The sequence below is a fragment of the Tursiops truncatus genome, chromosome 5 (genome assembly GCF_011762595.2).
Source record: "Tursiops truncatus isolate mTurTru1 chromosome 5, mTurTru1.mat.Y, whole genome shotgun sequence".
In the NCBI taxonomy this organism is placed as follows: domain Eukaryota; kingdom Metazoa; phylum Chordata; class Mammalia; order Artiodactyla; family Delphinidae; genus Tursiops; species Tursiops truncatus.
This window is the reverse complement of record NC_047038.1, coordinates 33,342,493-33,350,667: the sequence shown is the minus strand read 5'-3', so window position 1 is coordinate 33,350,667 and position 8,175 is coordinate 33,342,493. Positions and strand designations below refer to the sequence as shown.

At 41.4% G+C, this 8,175-nt stretch overlaps 1 protein-coding gene across 1 annotated transcript in view; it reads right to left on the bottom strand.

Moving 5' to 3' along the window:
* Window positions 1-883: 883 nt before the first annotated feature.
* TBCK (TBC1 domain containing kinase) overlaps window positions 884-8,175 on the bottom strand; it is a 240,499-nt gene continuing 233,207 nt past the window's right edge. Inside the window, exon 27 of the transcript XR_004526637.2 lies at window positions 884-6,728. The gene's annotated coding sequence lies outside the window, so the exon portion shown is untranslated. The remainder of the gene's footprint in view (window positions 6,729-8,175) is intronic.

The following is an 8,175-nucleotide window of genomic DNA, read 5'->3' as shown; positions in this document are numbered from 1 at the left end:
CATCCATGTCTTCAACTACTGCCAATGTGCTGAAGCTCCCAAACCTGTCTGTCCAGCCCAGGTTGCTGCCCCGAGCCCTTGGCTCATTTATCCAGCTTCCTTCCCAGCAACTCCAGTTGGGTTTTCACCCGGCAGTTCCAATCCAGAGCTGAACCCAGTCTTCTCCTCCTACCATGCCATGTCTTGGTGAGCACTGATTCTTTTTTTTTTTTTTTTTTTTTGTGGTACGCGGGCCTCTCACTGTTGTGGCCTCTCCCGTTGCGGAGCACAGGCTCCGGACGCGCAGGCTCAGCGGCCATGGCTCACGGGCCCAGCTGCTCCGCGGCATGTGGGATCCTCCCGGACCGGGGCACGAACCTGCGTCCCCTGCATCGGCAGGCGGACTCCCAACCACTGCGCCACCAGGGTAGCCCAGCACTGCTTCTTGAAGAAGCCTAAAACCAGGCAACCAGCATGGATTGCTCTATCTTCCTTTCTGGTCCCTCACCCACACCCACAGACATTTAAAAAAATTACTAAGTCCTGTTGACTCCATATCCTTTCTCTCTTCTGTCTCTATGCTTCCATTTCCATGCCCACTGTTCCTCTTCTTCTTCAGACACTTGGTCCCGGTTAAATCCCCATCCCCTCCTCTCCCCCTGTCCCCACATGGACAGAAGCCTCACTAGACTCCCTGCCCCCAGGTCTTTCCTCCAATCAACCCTCTTCTCTGCTATAAGAGAGGCTGACATGTCTAACATTTACAATCGATCAGATCGTGCTGCTGTTCAGAATTCATCAATGGCCTCCGCTCTGGGTCCTGCTCCATGCTTTAGTCCAGGCCCATCCCCCCAAATCCCCCTCCCCGAGGGATGTGCACAACTGGAGCTTGTGCCCTCACCCCACCTCCCACTTTGCCCCCAATCCAGAAATCCAGAACCCTGGGGTTCCTGCTGCACACAGTGCAGAAGGGCCTCCGTTTGTGTCCTTACACAGGCCCAGTAAGTATTCAGGGCAGGCAGTGTGCCCCCTCATCTATTCCCTGCTGCTCCCCTCATCTCCTAGAGCTGGGCATTCTTTTTCCTCTGCTGGCACTGCCCTCCTTGTCTGCCTGAGAGAGTAAAACTCCTACTCTTCACTAGGTTTCAGCAACATGGTCTCCCCGCCACCCCCAGCAAACCCAGGCTGCTTTCTGCGTTCTGGCTCCACAGTGACCCACCTCCCCGTGGCCGTCTTCTAACTCCTCTGAAGGCATTGCTGGCAGCTGCTCCTTTTCTTTGTATTTCTAGCCCCTCCTGGGTCTGTAGATGCTGTGAATAAAGGAAGCTACTTCTAGTAGCCAAGAAATGCATCTTGCTTGCCCAATTTCACCACTGCTTACATTCAATAGCATGAGAATTTGGAAAAAGCACACACCAGCATGGGCACATGGTGTCTTGTATTATTAATAATATTAGCTGCCCCGTGTACTGAGTCTTTTCCTGTGTGCTAGGCACTTTGATAAGGGCTTTACATACATGATCATATTTATCTTTACTATAGCCCTGTGAAGCACATATGGTTATTAAACCTGCCTCACAGATACAGAAACAGAAGCTCAGCAACGTTAAAGGTCCCAGGTCATAAAACCAGGAGGGGGAAAGTCAGGTTCCCATCTAATGACTCTCATGCACACATTCTGCTGTATCGCGTCATGCTGTTCCGCACGCCGCATTAGAGCACCCTGTCAGCACAAAATGAGCGGTCGCTCCTCCTTCACCCATTACAAATGCATTTAAACATATCGAAGTATTCTTAGGGAATAAATTCCTAGATGATCTGCCAGTACTTTTCCTTGAGAAAAGATACAGAGCAACAATAAAAATAAACAATTAACCTGCTAACTTTTAGCTCCAATTTTATTTAGTAAGAGTGTTTGTAATAAGAGACACATTTTAGGTAGTTTTTAAACTTGAGTCCCAATAGAAAACTTGTTCCAAGGGATTATTGTGTGTGTATTTCTTTTTGTTTTGTTTTTTTTTTTAGATTAAGCAATTAGACTGCTTCTAGAACAGAAACAGAAAGGGAGCAACAGTGTTGTGAATTAAAATTACTTTCCTCTTACCTGAGCCCATGAATCCTCAGATAGTCAAAATACGAATTCATTACGAATATCAATAATTAAGCAGCAGAGGGAAGATTTATCACGGCACTTATGTTGCCCACTGGCGTCAGAATCATGTGCTAACCTGCGCATCAAGATAAAATTCCCCTGCTGAGGTGCCCGGGAAGGCGTGCCATCACCACCTGCAGTAGAGTTAACTTGCTGTGCTTTTAGGAAATGCACGCATGTTAAGGATAAAGGCAAGAGAATATGTTGGCAATAGGCCGGGGCCAAAAGGGAATTTCAGCTTGCTGCTCCATTCAACTGACTCAGAATAGCATCTCTGAAGCTAGGAAGTCAGAGCTAGTGGGAAAGCTTACCAAGGCAGAATTGCACAGCTTCTCACACTTGCAGGGTAGAGGTTCTGCAGAGGTTCTGTCCGGTAGCAGCAGCAGCTGGCTACTGCTGTGTCTTTCTTCCAGCAGGCAAATGCCTGACGGCTCTCAGGATGCCTGACAAATAACCCCAGCAAACAGGTGCTATTTCCCCAAAGATCAGCAAGAATTGCACAGAATTCGACAGTGTCCAGCTCATGGCTGTTTAACACTCACGGCCTCCCAATGGCCCTCGTTTTAGGGTAAGCTTTCAAAAGGGTGGGCCCTATTTCCTTCTTCTTCTCTGGCCCTCATCGTGCCCACTGGAAGCCTTAACACCTCGTCTGTTTTGGCTAGTTAATTCCCACATAATGAGTGGAAAAAGACTTCAAGTATGGAGACATCATGAAATTGTGCTTTTAAGGGTGAACTAATGATGAGGTAAAAAGCTTTCCTGTGGTAGGTTAACAATAAAAGGTATAAAAATGGCTAGGTCTATTTTTATGTGCTCTATGTGCTAAGTTCTGTATGCCTTACAATCATTTTTGTCTTTACTCCTCGCACCAAGCTTGCAAAGCAGGCACTGATCAATCCTGTTTAACAGAGAAGGAAACCAAGGAAAACAATGCTTTTACTTATCTATGTAGAAATAGATGCCCACCCACACTCATTCACTTATGCCCTTTCTTAATCATAATCCTCAAAGCCCACTAAATTCAAATAACTTCTTAGGTGCCTATTAGAGAATGTGATAAATTATATAGTTTTATACCCCATAACTAAGTCCAGACAGTTTGCTTTTTTTAAAAATCATGGTCATATTTAATAACAGTCTAAATTTATAATCCTAACACCAGTACTCCATTCTTCTACTTATTCATGTTAATATATTCTTGTTTTGATGTGATCCTACCCATTTAAAATGGGTACTACTCTCTCCTTATAATGGTTTTTGGGCATGTATTCAATTTACTTCTTTCCTCTGTAAGGAAAAATGGCTGTGGATCTCACACAGATGCTACTGAGTAGAATGACCTTCAGCAAGCAGAGATAAACAAGAGCTGCTTTTCATCTCCCAACCATTGATTTTCTGCAAGGCAAACCACAAAGCTGCTTTGAAGTCCAGGAGAGAAGGGAGATAAAACTGAAGGGAAGAGTGGATTTGAAATAAACTTAATCTCTGTCATCTAAGTGTAGATGGCTATTGGCAAAGCTGAAACTGCCAGATTTTATCGAGAGAGAATTTAGATTATTCTTAAAAGAGGGTATTTTAAGTTGGTAAAACTGGGTTAGGGGAAGGGTAGTATAGAAAACAAAGAGAAATCTGAAAGGATCTTGGATAAAACTTAACTTAGCAGAAATGGTTGCTTTTAATCAAACAGTAGCAAGTGTGTAGTGTACAATCTGACCACTGTTCATAGTCTTCCCTTTCGTGTATATTGTATAACGGGACCACATATATGGATTGTAAGAGTAATTATTATTTGTGTCAAAATTTATTTGAAAACAACATGGTAGATAAAAATTTTGGCTTGATAGTTTTACAGAACAATTAGGACTTTTTTAAAACACTTTTCCTTTTACAAAATGCTTTTCCATGAGCTTCAGCATAAGCCTGGGAGACAGGCTGGATCACTGCTATTATCCGTGTTTCATATGTGAGGAACTAGAGCCTTAGAAAGCCTAAGTGAATCGCACAGGGACACACTGAGGGCCACTGGAGAGGCCAGAAGTTTCCAGGCTTTCTTACTCTTGGTCTCCTCTTCTATGCTCCTTCTAATCTGTGGTTTCTTAAGGGAGAGGAAAACTCTCTTCTTTCTCCTCTTTCTGAAACATGCATAGTTTTTCTCTGGGTGGTCTTTTGACAATTTACTCTTCATGTGATAGTGTTGAGATCTTGAGACATATTTCTTATTCTCAAGGTGTCTGGAGGTTAAATCCTGACGGGGGAGATTGGGAGGCCCTGCTCTGAGGATGGCTACGGAGGTTGGAGGTTGAGCTTCCTAAACAGTGCTGCAGGAAGCGGGATTTACCATGATTCTGGTGGGCTTAAGGGTACTTAGTGTTGTGAAAGGAAAGATCCTTGAGAAAGTTCAACCCTTCTCTCAACCATGAGCACTAAACAATTGGCAGCCAACCTGAAAGCCCAGCCCACAGTTCTTCCTCATTCCAGCCTTCCAAGATCTGGTTTAAACAAAAATACACATGCTGCGTGAGGGGCAGGACATCATGGAGGAGTTAAGGTTTTACCTGCCTTTGAGATAACTGAATCACTCATGTGCTCTCATGGGGCAACAAAAACATGACCCGGAGCCAAGATTTATCAGGTCAAGGGTCTATGTTGGGAATGACAGCCTTTAGAGCTGCCAGTGGGACCCTTTGGTAATTTTTATACAACTAATTTGTATAAAAATTTAATTTAGCATTTTGTTTAGATCCTAAAAATCATCTTTTTATTCTAGCTGGTAAGTAATAATATCCTAATAAAATTTCAATCAGGCATTACAATAAATGCCTAGCACCTTTCTAAAAGGCTCAGTTAATGTCCTGGGCAGGACAAGGTAATTAAGAGGGCTAAATAATTGCAACAATTAATTTCCTCATTAATTTATTCTTTTTGATTTAATAGAATTAATTTAGCTGACAATAATGAACTTCAATATGAATTTTTATATTATTTCACTTAATCAAAATGGGCAGTTTTAAATTCACTTGAGTGTCATACAATTAATTATTGATAAGGCACTTAATATAGTCAGCTTCTGCTTGAGCCATTGTCACCTTACGGGATAGTTTCTGTACAAGTATGTAAAATCTTGCTTTATGTAAGTTATACAAGTCACCACTGAAATTTAAAAATAGCTGTTATATTGCTGCATAAGATTCATGTTAAAATGACATTTCCAGAATTTATGCTGAAATGAGTGGGTTAAGATGTAAATTATTTATTAAAAATCATCTCCTGTAAATTATTTCATTCATTTACACATAAACACTTTAAAAAACTATGTGATTTACAAGTAAACATATTTTGGAATATGTGCTTAAATGCCTAATCAGCACATTTCATGCCCAATAAGTTTTGTAAAACACTAGTTAACCAGCAACCAGATAAATATCTATAGGTATATTTATTTCTGAACTAGTTCTTCTGAACCAGTCCTTCTCTATTACCTGGGATGCTGTTAGACTTAATCCCATTAGGATTCGTATTAGTTCATTTAATATAAAAAGTGGGAGGGCTATTTTTAAAAATTACCTTGTTACCAGGAAAACACTCATCTCACGCCTCTTTTTAGGCATCAAATGTTGGCATAAATCAAGACTACCTGACGTCAACAATAAGGCATGTTGATATGAAAAAAAATTCTTGTTACAAACTAAACATAGATAAACCACAATTTAGGGGGACTATACGGTCATTGTTGTAGTAGCCCCAAAGTAGGGCTGAAAAACTTTTTAACACTGATCAGCCTCTATCAGATTAATTCAAGAAAGTACATAACTCAAACTAACCTCCTAGCTCTGAATCAATATTTTATAACTTTTTTTTCCTACACCGAGGTAAATGGATAGATCAGTGGAAATGGATTCTTCCTGTTTCCACTAGTTGCTCAGGGTGGGCCTTCATGCCAAGGCAAATCTCAGGAAGTCCTCTGCAGAGCAGTCATGCTAGGGCAGATGGACAGGGGTGGATAACACTTCTGGGACAAGAACCTCCTTTGTAAACAGGAATCAGGCTCTGAATAAGGAGTTAAAATGGTCACACTGAGCACTGCATTAGATGCTTTATCCTGTAATCTTGTATACATAATTAACGATGATTTGTGAGTGCAGAGATTGTTTTTAATCCTCATTACCCATTAAAAAAAAGATTCTCTTTCTTGGTTGTGCATTAGTATGCAAATTACCCCCCCCCCCCACCGTGTCATTTGGCCTCAATCCAGTGGTCATATTCCTCACATGCCTTTCAGGTCCTTAATGACCCTATATGGAGTCCATGGTGATGAATGCAAGGTACATGGGATTATTAATGATCTTAAAGATAATTTTAGAAAAGATATGATATCTAACAAGTAATAAATTATCAGGATTGTTTATCTTAGGCATAAAAGTAATTTTTTTTTAGGTTAGCAAGTGACCTAACTGACCTCTGTTTCTTCTCTTGTATGATTAATAGACCTAGAAACTAGCTAACCACCTCGTCTCCTTGTTAGTCCCCCTCTTCGGCTTTCCACACTTGACTGGGAGGCTGATACAAGGACTTTTTTCCAATTCTTCGAGCCTGGTGCCTGGCAAAGACATAGAAGACAAAGGTTAAAGGCCAACTTTGACCCGACGTACCAAGGACTTGACTGTAGACAGAAACAATGTCCGCCCACATCAGCAGGCGGACTCTCAACCACTGCGCCACCAGGGAAGCCCTGTAACAGTTTCTAAAAAGAATGGTAGGCCATGTAATGTTTTTCAAAAAGTCACAGATACAGGGTTTCCCTGGTGGCGCAGTGGCTAACAATCCACCTGCCAATGCAGGGGTCACGGGTTCGAGCCCTGGTCCGGGAAGATCCCACATACCGTGGAACAACTAAGCCTGTGCGCCACAACTACTAAGCCTGCGCTCTAGAGCCCATGAGCCACAACTACTGAGCTCGCGTGCCACAGCTACTGAAGCCCGCGCGCCTAGAGCCTGTGCTCTGCAACAAGAAAAACCACTTCAATGAGAAGCCCATGCACCACAACGAAGAGCAGCCTCCACTCGCTGCAACTAGATAAAGCCATGTGCAGCAGTGAAGACCCAATGCAGCCAAAAATAAATAAAATAAATTTATAATAAAAAATAAATTTATAAAAAGTCACAGATACATGTAAAGACAGTATTAGTTTCAAAAGTTGAATCTTTTAGTATGGCAGGAAGCAATATTTAGAATCTGATCTAATGCTTTAAGTGCTCTTGCTATAGCTCCAAGATTAGTCTTAAGCCAAGATAGGACAGTGTTTACATCTCCACCACACAGAGAATTAATATATATCAAGGAATGCTGGCAATACTGTACCTTGGTACCCATTCATGCATTGCTTATTGGTCACCATGAGCATTAGAACAGAATGGTATTACTGAAATGCTGCAAACAATGCAAACTAAAAATGAGTCCTCTGAAAGGGATGAGAAAGGATATCAAAGAATGTCTATTAGACCTATTTTACTATTCTTTTTAAATTTAGCATTTCTATGTTTTGGGAAAGGGATGCAACTAGCTTAGCTTATTCTGTTGTTGGAAGTTATTTGCTCCAATTTTTAGGATTATAGAATTTCAGAGTTGGGTAGAATATTCGAGATCCTTTCTTCACTGCGTGAATTGAGATTTCCATTTATTTATGTATCATCAGGTACCAGATAAGTTTGGCACTTGAAAAATTACCTGGGTTTTTTCTATTCATATAAAATATCTAAGCTAGAGATTCAATTCAGTTTTACGTTTATCAAGCATCTCCAGTGTACTGGGTTGCTGAAGATAACAAGAGGTATAAATTATGGACTCTGACTTTAAAGGGAGCTCATATTTTAAAAATAGGGGTCCCAAATGTGAACAGATAATTGCAAAATGATGCAATAAGTCTGTTATTGGAAGTATGAATGGAATGCTTTGATAGACTTGAGGCTCTTAATGCAGTACAGGGAAGTCAGAGAAGACTGGAGAATATGCTACTGGTGCTGGATTATGAAGCATTTATAAATGT